Raw genomic sequence first — 17,609 nt, forward strand, 5'->3', positions numbered from 1 at the left:
AATAAAATTTTATGTCAAAATATTTCTATATTCTAGAGAAATTTCAGGAGTCGAGTTCACGCACATGCGCAGAATTCATTCCTATTCAAAACATTGTGCTTTTAGACCAGAATGACACCACGTTAACACTTTTAGTGGATAATCATAATGAGAGTCTTAGACCATTCAGACGCACTGCGGGTGCGAAGCTTCGTGGCCAGATCGGCAGCACGAGCCATCTAGTTTTTCTGGTCTTCAGTTCGAGTCTCGAAACTGAGGACTTTTTCAATATATTTTTCTTTTCTTTTTTTTAAGTTTTATTTTAGATATTTTTATCCTTTATTCCCACACTTACTACGAACTTTTCCAAATCTTATACTACTAAAATAAAATTTTATGTCAAAATATTTCTATATTCAAGAGAAATTTTAGGAGCCGAGTTCGCGCACATGCGCAGAATTCATTCCTATTCAAAACATTGTGCTTTTAGACCAGAATGACACCACGTTAAAACTTTTAGTGGATAATCATAATGAGAGTCTTAGATCATTCAGACGCGCTGCGGGTACGAAGCTTCGTGGGCAGATCGGCAGCACGAGCCATCTAGTTTTGCTGGTCTTCAGTTCGAGTCTCGAAACTGAGAAATTTTTAAATATATTTTTCTTTTCTTTTTTTTACTACGAACTTTTCCAAATCTTATACTACTAAAATAAAATTTTATGTCAAAATATTTCTATATTCAAGAGAAATTTTAGGAGTCGAGTTCACGCACATGCGCAGAATTCTTTCTTATTCAAAACATTGTGCTTTTAGACCAGAATGACACCACGTTAAAACTTTTAGTGGATAATCATAATGAGAGTCTTAGACCATTCAGAATCGCTGCGGGTACGAAGCTTCGTGGCAGGATCGGCAGCACCAGCCATCTAGTTTTTCTGGTCTTCAGTTCGAGTCTCGAAACTGAGAACTTTTTAAATATATTTTTCTTTTCTTTTTTTTACATTTTTTTTAGATATTTTTATCCTTCATTCCCACACTTACTACGAACTTTTCCAAATCTTATACTACTAAAATAAAATTTTATGTCAAAATATTTCTATATTCTAGAGAAATTTTAGGAGTCGAGTTCACGCACATGCGCAGAATTCATTCCTATTCAAAACATTGTGCTTTTAGACCAGAATGACACCACGTTAAAACTTTTAGTGGATAATCATAATGAGAGTCTTAGACCATTCAGAAGCACTGCGGGTGCGAAGCTTCGTGGCCAGATCGGCAGCACGAGACATCTAGTTTTTCTGGTCTTCAGTTCGAGTCTCGAAACTGAGAACTTTTTCAATATATTTTTCTTTTCTTTTTCTTACATTTTTTTTAGATATTTTTATCCTTCATTCCCACACTTACTACGAACTTTTCCAAATCTTATACTACTAAAATAAAATTTTATGTCAAAATATTTCTATATTCAAGAGAAATTTTAGGAGCCGAGTTCGCGCACATGCGCAGAATTCATTCCCATTCAAAACATTGTGCTTTTAGACCAGAATGACACCACGTTAAAACTTTTAGTGGATAATCATAATGAGAGTCTTAGATCATTCAGACGCGCTGCGGGTACGAAGCTTCGTGGGCAGATCGGCAGCACGAGCCATCTAGTATTTCTGGTCTTCAGTTCAAGACTCGAAACTGAGAACTTTTTAAATATATTTTTCTTTTCTTATTTTTATATTTTTTTAGATATTTTTATCCTTTATTCCCACACTTACTACGAACTTTTCCAAATCTTATACTACTAAAATAAAATTTTATGTCAAAATATTTCTATATTCAAGAGAAATTTTAGGAGCCGAGTTCGCGCACATGCGCAGAATTCATTCCTATTCAAAACATTGTGCTTTTAGACCAGAATGACACCACGTTAAAACTTTTAGTGGATAATCATAATGAGAGTCTTAGATCATTCAGACGCGCTGCGGGTACGAAGCTTCGTGGGCAGATCGGCAGCACGAGCCATCTAGTTTTGCTGGTCTTCAGTTCGAGTCTCGAAACTGAGAAATTTTTAAATATATTTTTCTTTTCTTTTTTTTACATTTTTTTTAGATATTTTTATCCTTTATTCCCACACTTACTACGAACTTTTCCAAATCTTATACTACTAAAATAAAATTTTATGTCAAAATATTTCTATATTCAAGAGAAATTTTAGGAGTCGAGTTCACGCACATGCGCAGAATTCTTTCCTATTCAAAACATTGTGCTTTTAGACCAGAATGACACCACGTTAAAACTTTTAGTGGATAATCATAATGAGAGTCTTAGACCATTCAGAATCGCTGCGGGTACGAAGCTTCGTGGCAGGATCGGCAGCACGAGCCATCTAGTTTTTCTGGTCTTCAGTTCGAGTCTCGAAACTGAGAACTTTTTAAATATATTTTTCTTTTCTTTTTTTTACATTTTTTTTAGATATTTTTATCCTTCATTCCCACACTTACTACGAACTTTTCCAAATCTTATACTACTAAAATAAAATTTTATGTCAAAATATTTCTATATTCTAGAGAAATTTTAGGAGTCGAGTTCACGCACATGCGCAGAATTCATTCCTATTCAAAACATTGTGCTTTTAGAGAAGAATGACACCACGTTAACACTTTTAGTGGATAATCATAATGAGAGTCTTAGACCATTCAGACGCACTGCGTGTGCGAAGCTTCGTGGCCAGATCGGCAGCACGAGCCATCTAGTTTTTCTGGTCTTCAGTTCGAGTCTCGAAACTGAGAACTTTTTCATTATATTTTTCTTTTCTTTTTTTTAAGTTTTATTTTAGATATTTTTATCCTTTATTCCCACACTTACTACGAACTTTTCCAAATCTTATACTACTAAAATAAAATTTTATGTCAAAATATTTCTATATTCAAGAGAAATTTTAGGAGTCGAGTTCACGCACATGCGCAGAATTCATTCCTATTCAAAACATTGTGCTTTTAGACCAGAATGACACCACGTTAAAACTTATAGTGGATAATCATAATGAGAGTCTTAGACCATTCAGACGCGCTGCGGGTACGAAGCTTCGTGGGCAGATCGGCAGCACGAGCCATCTAGTTTTGCTGGTCTTCAGTTCGAGTCTCGAAACTGAGAACTTTTTAAATATATTTTTCTTTTCTTTTTTTTACATTTTTTTTAGATATTTTTATCCTTTATTCCAACACTTACTACGAACTTTTCCAAATCTTATACTACTAAAATAAAATTTTATGTCAAAATATTTCTATATTCAAGAGAAATTTTAGGAGTCGAGTTCACGCACATGCGCAGAATTCATTCCTATTCAAAACATTGTGCTTTTAGACCAGAAAGACACCACGTTAACACTTTTAGTGGATAATCATTATGAGAGTCTTAGACCATTCAGACGCACTGCGGGTGCGAAGCTTCGTGGCCAGATCGGCAGCACGAGCCATCTAGTTTTTCTGGTCTCCAGTTCGAGTCTCGAAACTGAGAACTTTTTCAATATATTTTTCTTTTCTTTTTTTTTAAGTTTTATTTTAGATATTTTTATCCTTTATTCCCACACTTACTACGAACTTTTCCAAATCTTATACTACTAAAATAAAATTTTATGTCAAAATATTTCTATATTCAAGAGAAATTTTAGGAGTCGAGTTCACGCACATGCGCAGAATTCTTTCTTATTCAAAACATTATGCTTTTAGACCAGAATGACACCACGTTAAAACTTATAGTGGATAATCATAATGAGAGTCTTAGACCATTCAGACGCGCTGCGGGTACGAAGCTTCGTGGGCAGATCGGCAGCACGAGCCATCTAGTTTTGCTGGTCTTCAGTTCGAGTCTCGAAACTGAGAACTTTTTAAATATATTTTTCTTTTCTTTTTTTTACATTTTTTTTAGATATTTTTATCCTTTATTCCAACACTTACTACGAACTTTTCCAAATCTTATACTACTAAAATAAAATTTTATGTCAAAATATTTCTATATTCAAGAGAAATTTTAGGAGTCGAGTTCACGCACATGCGCAGAATTCATTCCTATTCAAAACATTGTGCTTTTAGACCAGAAAGACACCACGTTAACACTTTTAGTGGATAATCATTATGAGAGTCTTAGACCATTCAGACGCACTGCGGGTGCGAAGCTTCGTGGCCAGATCGGCAGCACGAGCCATCTAGTTTTTCTGGTCTCCAGTTCGAGTCTCGAAACTGAGAACTTTTTCAATATATTTTTCTTTTCTTTTTTTTTAAGTTTTATTTTAGATATTTTTATCCTTTATTCCCACACTTACTACGAACTTTTCCAAATCTTATACTACTAAAATAAAATTTTATGTCAAAATATTTCTATATTCAAGAGAAATTTTAGGAGTCGAGTTCACGCACATGCGCAGAATTCTTTCTTATTCAAAACATTGTGCTTTTAGACCAGAATGACACCACGTTAAAACTTTTAGTGGATAATCATAATGAGAGTCTTAGACCATTCAGAATCGCTGCGGGTACGAAGCTTCGTGGCAGGATCGGCAGCACGAGCCATCTAGTTTTGCTGGTCTTCAGTTCGAGTCTCGAAACTGAGAACTTTTTAAATATATTTTTCTTTTCTTTTTTTTACATTTTTTTTAGATATTTTTATCCTTTATTCCAACACTTACTACGAACTTTTCCAAATCTTATACTACTAAAATAAAATTTTATGTCAAAATATTTCTATATTCAAGAGAAATTTTAGGAGTCGAGTTCACGCACATGCGCAGAATTCATTCCTATTCAAAACATTGTGCTTTTAGACCAGAAAGACACCACGTTAACACTTTTAGTGGATAATCATTATGAGAGTCTTAGACCATTCAGACGCACTGCGGGTGCGAAGCTTCGTGGCCAGATCGGCAGCACGAGCCATCTAGTTTTTCTGGTCTCCAGTTCGAGTCTCGAAACTGAGAACTTTTTCAATATATTTTTCTTTTCTTTTTTTTTAAGTTTTATTTTAGATATTTTTATCCTTTATTCCCACACTTACTACGAACTTTTCCAAATCTTATACTACTAAAATAAAATTTTATGTCAAAATATTTCTATATTCAAGAGAAATTTTAGGAGTCGAGTTCACGCACATGCGCAGAATTCTTTCTTATTCAAAACATTGTGCTTTTAGACCAGAATGACACCACGTTAAAACTTTTAGTGGATAATCATAATGAGAGTCTTAGACCATTCAGAATCGCTGCGGGTACGAAGCTTCGTGGCAGGATCGGCAGCACCAGCCATCTAGTTTTTCTGGTCTTCAGTTCGAGTCTCGAAACTGAGAACTTTTTAAATATATTTTTCTTTTCTTTTTTTTACATTTTTTTTAGATATTTTTATCCTTCATTCCCACACTTACTACGAACTTTTCCAAATCTTATACTACTAAAATAAAATTTTATGTCAAAATATTTCTATATTCTAGAGAAATTTTAGGAGTCGAGTTCACGCACATGCGCAGAATTCATTCCTATTCAAAACATTGTGCTTTTAGAGAAGAATGACACCACGTTAACACTTTTAGTGGATAATCATAATGAGAGTCTTAGACCATTCAGACGCACTGCGGGTGCGAAGCTTCGTGGCCAGATCGGCAGCACGAGCCATCTAGTTTTTCTGGTCTTCAGTTCGAGTCTCGAAACTGAGAACTTTTTCATTATATTTTTCTTTTCTTTTTTTTAAGTTTTATTTTAGATATTTTTATCCTTTATTCCCACACTTACTACGAACTTTTCCAAATCTTATACTACTAAAATAAAATTTTATGTCAAAATATTTCTATATTCAAGAGAAATTTTAGGAGTCGAGTTCACGCACATGCGCAGAATTCATTCCTATTCAAAACATTGTGCTTTTAGACCAGAATGACACCACGTTAAAACTTATAGTGGATAATCATAATGAGAGTCTTAGACCATTCAGACGCGCTGCGGGTACGAAGCTTCGTGGGCAGATCGGCAGCACGAGCCATCTAGTTTTGCTGGTCTTCAGTTCGAGTCTCGAAACTGAGAACTTTTTAAATATATTTTTCTTTTCTTTTTTTTTTTACACTTTTTTTAGATATTTTTATCCTTTCTTCCCACACTTACTACGAACTTTTCCAAATCTTATACTACTAAAATAAAATTTTATGTCAAAATATTTCTATATTCAAGAGAAATTTTAGGAGTCGAGTTCACGCACATTCGCAGAATTCTTTCCTATTCAAAACATTGTGCTTTTAGACAAGAATGACACCACGTTAAAACTTTTAGTGGATAATCATAATGAGAGTCTTAGACCATTCAGACGCGCTGCGGGTACGAAGCTTCGTTGCCAGATCGGCAGCACGAGCCATCTAGTTTTGCTGGTCTTCAGTTCGAGTCTCGAAACTGAGAACTTTTTAAATATATTTTTCTTTTCTTTTTTTTAAGTTTTATTTTAGATATTTTTATCCTTTATTCCCACACTTACTACGAACTTTTCCAAATCTTATACTACTAAAATAAAATTTTATGTCAAAATATTTCTATATTCAAGAGAAATTTTAGGAGTCGAGTTCACGCACATGCGCAGAATTCATTCCTATTCAAAACATTGTGCTTTTAGACCAGAATGACACCACGTTAAAACTTATAGTGGATAATCATAATGAGAGTCTTAGACCATTCAGACGCGCTGCGGGTACGAAGCTTCGTGGGCAGATCGGCAGCACGAGCCATCTAGTTTTGCTGGTCTTCAGTTCGAGTCTCGAAACTGAGAACTTTTTAAATATATTTTTCTTTTCTTTTTTTTACATTTTTTTTAGATATTTTTATCCTTTATTCCCACACTTACTACGAACTTTTCCAAATCTTATCCCAATCAGCAAAAGATCGTTGGCCAACCTTTGGCCAAGCATCGCCCCACGGAACGAGCGAGATTGGGGCGAGATCGGAGGCGATCTCGCCCCGACATTGGTCATGTCCCCCGGCGGTTCGCCGCGCGATGGCCGCCCCGACTTGTTTTCGACGAATTTGCCGATCCTTTGGCGACTTGTTATTATCACGGGCGACGTTATACCAAGCATTTCGCGACCTGTTTTATCAATGGGCGACCCAATACCAATCATTTCCCGATGTGTTTTAACAATCGGCGACCCAATACCAATCATTTCCCGATGTGTTTTAACAATCGGCGATCCAATACCAATCATTTCCCGATGTGTTTTAACAATCGGCGACCCAATACCAATCATTTCCCCTTGTGTTTTAGCAATGGGCGACCCAATACCAATCATTTCCCCTTGTGTTTTAGCAATGGGCGACCCAATACCAATCATTTCCCGATGTGTTTTAACAATCGGCGACCCAATACCAATCATTTCCCCATGTGTTTTAACAATCGGCGACCCAATACCAATCATTTCCCCATGTGTTTTAGCAATGGGCGACCCAATACCAATCATTTCCCCATGTATTTTAGCAATGGTCAACCAAATGCCAATCAATAGGCAATTTATTTCTGAACACTTGCTGGTGTCAAATTGAAATATTAGTTTAATGGTTGTTCAATTTTCTCAAACTCTAGAAACTAGTGTCATAATATTTAAAACTATCATACTTTCAAAATTTTGTCAAAAGCTTGAAAATACGAGATATTTTGAATAGTTTACTTTTCTTTTTTACCTATTAATAATAGTGTTTGTTATTTATTTTGATAAATTTAAAATTCCATAAAATACTTGTTTTCGATAAAAATTCATGGAAAATGTCATTCTAACAATTCTTCCAACTTTTTTTTTAACAATTATTATAGCATAGATTTTACCACAATTTTACCCTATAAAATGTTTAAATGACATTTTTTTACTGTTCTTTAAAAAAAATAAACAAATGTTAAAATTATCTGAAATAATTTTAAATTTGATCCCCTGAACATCTATCTACATATAAGATTTATTTCCTTCATTGATATTTCCTATTTATTTTCATTGTTTAATGCATGGGAAGAAATGTTAACATAATCATAGTTTCAATTATATAATGAATCAGTATGATTTTAACTGATATTAGAAATTTAAAAGTAGATGTATTATATATATTGCCTATATCATTTGTTTTTAAAAGCTATTTTATAAAAATTCGAAACAGAAAAATATATAATTCCTATTAAATATATATATATATATATATATATATATATATATATATATATATATATATATATATATATATTACTATACACACTTTTATATTGCTTAATGTGAGCAATAAACAAATAATTCCTAAAGAATAATGAATAAAACACAAATTCCTATTTTAACACCCTAAAATTTAATGCATTGGTTAAAAATAGTTTCAAACACTAAATTATATAATTCCTATTATATATTTCTTCAATAGAAAATATTTTACAAGCACAAATTAATAAGTTACTTCAAATTTCTAATATTTTCATAATTTATGTTTAGTGAGGTTTAGATTCGTAGCAAAATAACAAAATTTGATCAATGTTAAACCCCGAATATTTCACAAATATGTTTCATAAAAATTCCATGTACAAAAATGTAACGCTTCTTTCAATTTTACTGATTCTATTTACTATTGATTTTACAAAATTACTTCATGAAGAAATTTTATACCTCATTATAAATTTTAGTGTTAGCTAATGTCCAATAGATAACATTTTACAAGAACAAAATAATAATTTACTTCAAATTTCTAATATTTTTTTTATTATCTATGATTAGTTTGGTTTTATGGCACAAGAATTAAATTTGATCTTTGATTAACACTGAATATTTCTCAAAAATTCCATACACAAAAATGCAGCACTTCTTTCAATTCTACAAAATTCCTTATATTTACTATTAACATGCAAAGCTTCTTCAAGTTGTAGAAATTTTACACATTATAAATGTTAGTGTTGGTTGATGTCCAACATACAACATTTTACAAGCACAAATTAATAATTTACTTCAAATTTCTAATATTTTCTTGATCTATATTTAGTTGTTTGGTTTTGTAGCACAAGAACCAAATTTAATTAATGATTAACACTGAATATTTCACAAAAATTCCATACCCAAACATGGAACACTTCTTCCCATTATAGGAAATTTTATTTACTATTAATTTACAGAGTTACTTCATATTGCATTAATTTTAAACCTCATAATAAACGTTAGTGTTAGCTAATATTCAATAAACAACAATTTACAAGCACAAACTTACTTCTTATTTAATAACTTACTTCAAATTTCTAATATTTTCATAATTTATGTTTAGTGAGGTTTAGATTTGTGGCAAAATAACCAAATTTGATCTATGATTAACTCTGAATATTTGAAAAATATGTTTCACAAAAATTCCATGCACAAAAATACAACACTTCTTTTACTTATACGAAATCTTATTATTAACTTACAAAGTTACTTTATTATTATTAACTTACAAAGTTACTTTATGGTGTAGAAATTTTATACCTTATTACAAATGTTAGGGTTAGCTAATGTCCAATTGATAACATTTTACAAGCACAAATTAACAATTTACTTCAAATTTCTAATTTTTTTTAAAATCTATGATTAGTTTGGTTTTGTTTCATGGCACAAGAACCAAATTTGATCTATGATTAACTCTGAATATTTTACAAAAACTCCATACCTAAAAATGTAAACACTACTTTCAATTATACAAAATTTCTTTAGACAAATATTTTTTTAATTATTATTTTCCCCTCTTTATTTTTAGGAGAAAAGAAAAACAACTATGCAAAACAATTTATTTACAAAGACCTTCATTAAATAATATTTTAGAAATACAAAGTAAAATAATAATTTACTTGAAATTTTTTACTGAATTTTCTGTAATGACTTATACACCCAAGCAAAATCCTGAAACTATGATTTATAATTTAGAAGAATAAATAATATTGACACAAAGTAATTTATAAAAAAATTATTTAAACTTTATTTATTATGTAATACTTGAAGAGTTTGAAATTTCTAAAAATCCACACACATTTATATAAATATTCTATATATGTATAACTGAATCTTCAGCTACATATAAAAAAATTATACATTTATTTATACATTTCATTTTTCCTTTTTGCTGAACCTAGAAAACAATTATAATAGTAATTGAGATTTCGCTTCATTTAAAAGTACAAATAAAACATTTGTTGACAAGTGGACATGAGTAATTAACAAGCAAAAGTCTTATAGAACTTCATAAGCATAATATTTTTGTTCTGATACTGGACTGTGTAAGCAAACTTTATAATAATGTTTAGGATAATAAAGAAAAAAAAAACTCAAACTAATGGGAGTAAAATTTATGTTACTGTTATATGAAATGCGAAATACTTTGAAACTATTCATATAAGAGAACTCAAAAGTGTCTGCATAATCTCAAGTTTTAAAGTTTTTTTTTTTTTTGAAGTTTAAAATAAATACATTCTGCTAAACTTTTTTTTAGCCTCATGTCAAAATAAAAATAATTACACAAATGTTATTTCAATACCAAAATATAAAAATGTTGTAAGGAAAAAATTGTAAAGGAAAAGGAAAATTAACTAAGCTAAATAGAATTAAAATCACTTGAATTGTCAGTCTGAAAAAATAATGAGGTTGCCATTAAAAAAATTTATTCAAATTATATAGAAAAATAAAATTTGTACAAAACAAAATTTATGCCTTTCTAATTAAGGCAAATAAGTTTTCAGATAAAGAAATCAGAAATTAAAATTTACCTACTTGTCATTCAAGCCTATCACATTGCAACATTTTGAAGTTTTACTACATTTTTCACGAAAAGACATTACATATTTTGGCACTTAAACACATACATCTGATAAATCCTTGATTGCTTCCACTGCTCTGAGTAATTGCAACTGACCAGAGAGAAATTTTCTGATTTGGAATATCTTCAATTCTAAACAAGTTCTTAGGATATAAAGTGAATTGGGACATATAATTGTTTTAAATTTCCTTCTGATGTTCCAACTAGGTAGAAACCATACTCCGTCACATTAATTATAACTTCCAATATTTTGCTCTTTCTTGAAGTCAGGAATAGAAACTTGCACAGTAGTTTCCAAAAAAATATTGAGAATTTTTTTTTTTGTTTATATTTATAGATCAATTTTAAAATTTATTTTATCTTTAATTGCATTTTCAGTTTTGAAACAAAGGTTGCACAAAATTTTTATTTCATTGAATGAGAGATGTATTTCATACTTTGCCAGGTTGTCATTTGGCATTCTATAGAATGCTTAGAAAATGTATGAAATACAAATTGTTTCATACATTACTGGCTTGTTTTAGGCATTATATACAATGCTTGGCCATTCTATAGAATACTGGATTTCATATTTTGCTGGTAATACATATAAAGAATTATACATATACTTTTCTTCAAGTTCACTCTTCTTTTTGCAGATTTGATGAACCTAAAAAACATATTCCTTAATTAGAATAATGATTGAGCTTTCACTTCTTTTAAAAGTACAAATAAAATATTTGTTGACAATTGGAGATATGTAATTAAGGAGTAAAATAGATATATAGAACTTCATAAGCTTGATAATGTTTTCAATCTGATAATGAACTATATAGGCAAATATTATAATAATGTTTAGGACAATAGAGAAAAATAATATAAATTAATGGGTGTAAAATTTATGTTACTATTTTATGAAAGGTGAAATTATTATAAACTATTCACATAAGAGTATTCAAATATAACTACATAATTGCAAGTTTTAAAGATTTTTTTTTTTTTTTTTTGAAATTTACAATAAATATATTCTGCTAATCTATTTTTTTAGCCTTATGTCGAAATAAAAATAATAACACAAATGTTATTGCAAAACCAAAACATAAGAACGCAATTTAATATTTTTTTAAAAACTTTTTTCATTAGAAATTGTTGTTAACAAAAGGAAAGGCATTGTAAATGAAATGGAAAAATATCTGCAATAATTTAAGAACAGACACACACACACAAAAAAAGATAGGAAATAAAATCACTTGAAAAGAATACAAACAAGAAAAGAAATGATTATCGTAGCTTACGCCTAACGCTAATAATATCACGTGCAACTCCATGTTAAGCAACGAGTTCGAACGGGTTCAACAAAAATAATCTTTTTTATTCAATATTTAGAATAAATAATATATTATTTACAAATATATAATAATAAAAACTTTACACTTACCAAGTTTCTTGAAATGACAGTATGCGTTGCTGGCTGAATTTCAAAATCCAATCACGCCAGGTGATTCATGGGAAATTTCTAAAATATGTTCGCATAGCGCCACCTAGGAAATCCAACTTTCCCGACATCGAGGCGACTATGGGCCGATTGCTTTGAGCCGGTCTTTTTCACTAAGTCGCCGTAGGAGTTCGCCCCGATGAAAAAGCGATCTTCAGAGGCGACAGAAAAAAATATGGTCAAAATCCGATGTCGTGCCAATGCAAAGGTGACATTGGCAAAATACGGGCGGCGTATATCAGATGGCTGCGATGCTTGGCCAATCGTTTAGCGACTTCTCTTGCTGCTTGGGATACTACTAAAATAAAATTTTATGTCAAAATATTTCTATATTCAAGAGAAATTTTAGGAGTCGAGTTCACGCACATGCGCAGAATTCATTCCTATTCAAAACATTGTGCTTTTAGACCAGAAAGACACCACGTTAACACTTTTAGTGGATAATAATTATGAGAGTCTTAGACCATTCAGACGCACTGCGGGTGCGAAGCTTCGTGGCCAGATCGGCAGCACGAGCCATCTAGTTTTTCTGGTCTCCAGTTCGAGTCTCGAAACTCTGAACATTTTCAATATATTTTTCTTTTCTTTTTTTTAAGTTTTATTTTAGATATTTTTATCCTTTATTCCCACACTTACTACGAACTTTTCCAAATCTTATACTACTAAAATAAAATTTTATGTCAAAATATTTCTATATTCAAGAGAAATTTTAGGAGTCGAGTTCACGCACATGCGCAGATTTCATTCCTATTAAAAACATTGTGCTTTTAGACCAGAATGACACCACTTTAAAACTTTTAGTAGATAATCATAATGAGAGTCTTAGAAAATTCAGAATCGCTGGGGGTACGAAGCTTCGTGGCCAGATCGGCAGCACGAGTCATCTAGTTTTGCTGGTCTTCAGTTCGAGTCTCGAAACTGAGAAATTTTTAAATATATTTTTCTTTTCTTTTTTTTACATTTTTTTAGACATTTTTATCCTTTATTCCCACACTTACTACGAACTTTTCCAAATCTTATACTACTAAAATAACATTTTATGTCAAAATATTTCTATATTCAAGAGAAATTTTAGGAGTCGAGTTCACGCACATGCGCAGAATTCATTCTTATTCAAAACAATGTGCTTTTAGACCAGAATGACACCACGTTAAATCTTTTAGTTGATAATCATAATGAGAGTCTTAATCCATTCAAACGCGCTGCGGGTCCGAAGCTTCGTGGCCAGATCGGCAGCACGAGCCATCTAGTTTTGCTGGTCTTCCGTTGGAGTCTCGAAACTGAGAACTTTTTAAATATATTTTTCTTTTTTTTTACATTTTTTAAAAATATTTTTATTCTTTATTCCCACACTTACTACGAACTTTTCCAAATCTTATACTACTAAAATAAAATTTTATGTCAAAATATTTCTATATTCAAGAGAAATTTTAGGAGTCGAGTTCACGCACATGCGCAGAATTCATTCCTATTGAAAACATTGTGCTTTTAGACCAGAATGACACCACGTTAACACTTTTAGTGGATAATAATAATGAGAGTCTTAGACCATTCAGAAGCACTGCGGGGACGAAGCTTCGTGGCCAGATCGGCAGCACGAGCCATCTAGTTTTTCTGGTCTTCAGTTCGAGTCTCGAAACTGAGAACTTTTTCAATATATTTTTCTTTTCTTTTTTTTAAGTTTTATTTTAGATATTTTTATCCTTTATTCCCACACTTACTACGAACTTTTCCAAATCTTATAGTACTAAAATAAAATTTTATGTCAAAATATTTCTATATTCAAGAGAAATTTTAGGAGTCGAGTTCACGCACATGCGCAGAATTCTTTCCTATTCAAAACATTGTGCTTTTAGACCAGAATGACACCACGTTAAAACTTTTAGTGGATAATCATAATGAGAGTCTTAGACCATTCAGAATCGCTGCGGGTACGAAGTTTCGTGGCCAGATCGGCAGCACGAGCCATCTAGTTTTTCTGGTCTTCAGTTCGAGTCTCGAAACTGAGAACTTTTTCAATATATTTTTCTTTTCTTTTTTTTAAGTTTTATTTTAGATATTTTTATCCTTTATTCGCACACTTACTACGAACTTTTCCAAATCTTATACTACTAAAATAAAATTTTATGTCAAAATATTTCTATATTCAAGAGAAATTTTAGGAGTCGAGTTCACGCACATGCGCAGAATTCATTCCTATTCAAAACATTGTGCTTTTAGACCAGAATGACACCACGTTAAAACTTTTAGTTGATAATCATAATGAGAGTCTTAGACCATTCAGAGGCGCTGCAGGTACGAAGCTTCGTGGGCAGATCGGCAGCACGAGCCATCTAGTTTTGCTGGTCTTCAGTTCGAGTCTCGAAACTGAGAACTTTTTAAATATATTTTTCTTTTCTTTTTTTTACATTTTTTTAGATATTTTTATCCTTTTTTCCCACACTTACTACGAACTTTTCCAAATCTTATACTACTAAAATAAAATTTTATGTCAAAATATTTCTATATTCAAGAGAAATTTTAGGAGTCGAGTTCACGCACATGCGCAGAATTCATTCTTATTCAAAACAATGTGCTTTTAGACCAGAATGACACCACGTTAAATCTTTTAGTTGATAATCATAATGAGAGTCTTAATCCATTCAGTCGCGCTGCGGGTACGAAGCTTCATTGCCAGATCGGCAGCACGAGCCATCTAGGTTTGCTGGTCTTCAGTTCGAGTCTCGAAACTGAGAACTTTTTAAATATATTTTTCTTTTCTTTTTTTTACATTTTTTTTAGATATTTTTATCCTTTATTCCCACACTTACAACGAACTTTTCCAAATCTTATACTACTAAAATAAAATTTTATGTCAAAATATTTCTATATTCAAGAGAAATTTTAGGAGTCGAGTTCACGCACATTCGCAGAATTCTTTCCTATTCAAAACATTGTGCTTTTAGACCAGAATGACACCACTTTAAAACTTTTAGTGGATAATCATAATGAGAGTCTTAGAAAATTCAGAATCGCTGGGGGTACGAAGCTTCGTGGGCAGATCGGAAGCACGAGTCATCTAGTTTTGCTGGTCTTCAGTTCGAGTCTCGAAACTGAGAAATTTTTAAATATATTTTTCTTTTCTTTTTTTTTACATTTTTTTTAGATATTTTTATCCTTTATTCCCACACTTACTACGAACCTTTCCAAATCTTATACTACTAAAATAAAATTTTATGTCAAAATATTTCTATATTCATGAGAAATTTTAGGAGTCGAGTTCACGCACATGCGCAGAATTCATTCTTATTCAAAACAATGTGCTTTTAGACCAGAATGACACCACGTTAACACTTTTAGTAGATAATAATAATGAGAGTCTTAGACCATTCAGAAGCACTGCGAGGACGAAGCTTCGTGGCCAGATCGGCAGCACGAGCCATCTAGTTTTTCTGGTCTTCAGTTCGAATCTCGAAACTGAGAACTTTTTCAATATATTTTTCTTTTCTTTTTTTTAAGTTTTATTTTAGATATTTTTATCCTTTATTCCCACACTTACTACGAACTTTTCCAAATCTTATACTAGTAAAATAAAATTCTATGTCAAAATATTTCTATATTCAAGAGAAATTTTAGGAGCCGAGTTCGCGCACATGCGCAGAATTCATTCCTATTCAAAACATTGTGCTTTTAGACCAGAATGACACCACGTTAAAACTTTTAGTTGATAATCATAATGAGAGTCTTAGACCATTCAGACGCGCTGCGGGTACGAAGCTTCGTGGGCAGATCGGCAGCACGAGCCATCTAGTTTTGCTGGTCTTCAGTTCGAGTCTCGAAACTAAGAACTTTTTAAATATATTTTTCTTTTCTTTTTTTACATTTTTTTAGATATTTTTATCCTTTTTTCCCACACTTACTACGAACTTTTCCAAATCTTATACTACTAAATTAAAATTTTATGTCAAAATATTTCTATATTCAAGAGAAATTTTAGGAGTCGAGTTCACGCACATGCGCAGAATTCATTCTTATTCAAAACAATGTGCTTTTAGACCAGAATGACACCACGTTAAATCTTTTAGTTGATAATCATAATGAGAGTCTTAATCCATTCAGACGCGCTGCGGGTACGAAGCTTCATTGCCAGATCGGCAGCACGAGCCATCTAGGTTTGCTGGTCTTCAGTTCGAGTCTCGAAACTGAGAACTTTTTAAATATATTTTTCTTTTCTTTTTTTTACATTTTTTTTAGATATTTTTATCCTTTATTCCCACACTTACAACGAACTTTTCCAAATCTTATACTACTAAAATAAAATTTTATGTCAAAATATTTCTATATTCAAGAGAAATTTTAGGAGTCGAGTTCACGCACATTCGCAGAATTCTTTCCTATTCAAAACATTGTGCTTTTAGACCAGAATGACACCACTTTAAAACTTTTAGTGGATAATCATAATGAGAGTCTTAGAAAATTCAGAATCGCTGGGGGTACGAAGCTTCGTGGGCAGATCGGAAGCACGAGTCATCTAGTTTTGCTGGTCTTCAGTTCGAGTCTCGAAACTGAGAAATTTTTAAATATATTTTTCTTTTCTTTTTTTTTACATTTTTTTTAGATATTTTTATCCTTTATTCCCACACTTACTACTAACTTTTCCAAATCTTATACTACTAAAATAAAATTTTATGTCAAAATATTTCTATATTCAAGAGAAATTTTAGGAGTCGAGTTCACGCACATGCGCAGAATTCATTCTTATTCAAAACAATGTGCTTTTAGACCAGAATGACACTACGTTAACACTTTTAGTAGATAATAATAATGAGAGTCTTAGACCATTCAGAAGCACTGCGCGGACGAAGCTTCGTGGCCAGATCGGCAGCACGAGCCATCTAGTTTTTCTGGTCTTCAGTTCGAATCTCGAAACTGAGAACTTTTTCAATATATTTTTCTTTTCTTTTTTTTAAGTTTTATTTTAGATATTTTTATCCTTTATTCCCACACTTACTACGAACTTTTCCAAATCTTATACTAGTAAAATAAAATTCTATGTCAAAATATTTCTATATTCAAGAGAAATTTTAGGAGCCGAGTTCGCGCACATGCGCAGAATTCATTCCTATTCAAAACATTGTGCTTTTAGACCAGAATGACACCACGTTAAAACTTTTAGTTGATAATCATAATGAGAGTCTTAGACCATTCAGACGCGCTGCGGGTACGAAGCTTCGTGGGCAGATCGGCAGCACGAGCCATCTAGTTTTGCTGGTCTTCAGTTCGAGTCTCGAAACTGAGAACTTTTTAAATATATTTTTCTTTTCTTTTTTTTACATTTTTTTAGATATTTTTATCCTTTTTTCCCAC

Source organism: Argiope bruennichi, chromosome 1, assembly GCF_947563725.1.
Source record: "Argiope bruennichi chromosome 1, qqArgBrue1.1, whole genome shotgun sequence".
In the NCBI taxonomy this organism is placed as follows: domain Eukaryota; kingdom Metazoa; phylum Arthropoda; class Arachnida; order Araneae; family Araneidae; genus Argiope; species Argiope bruennichi.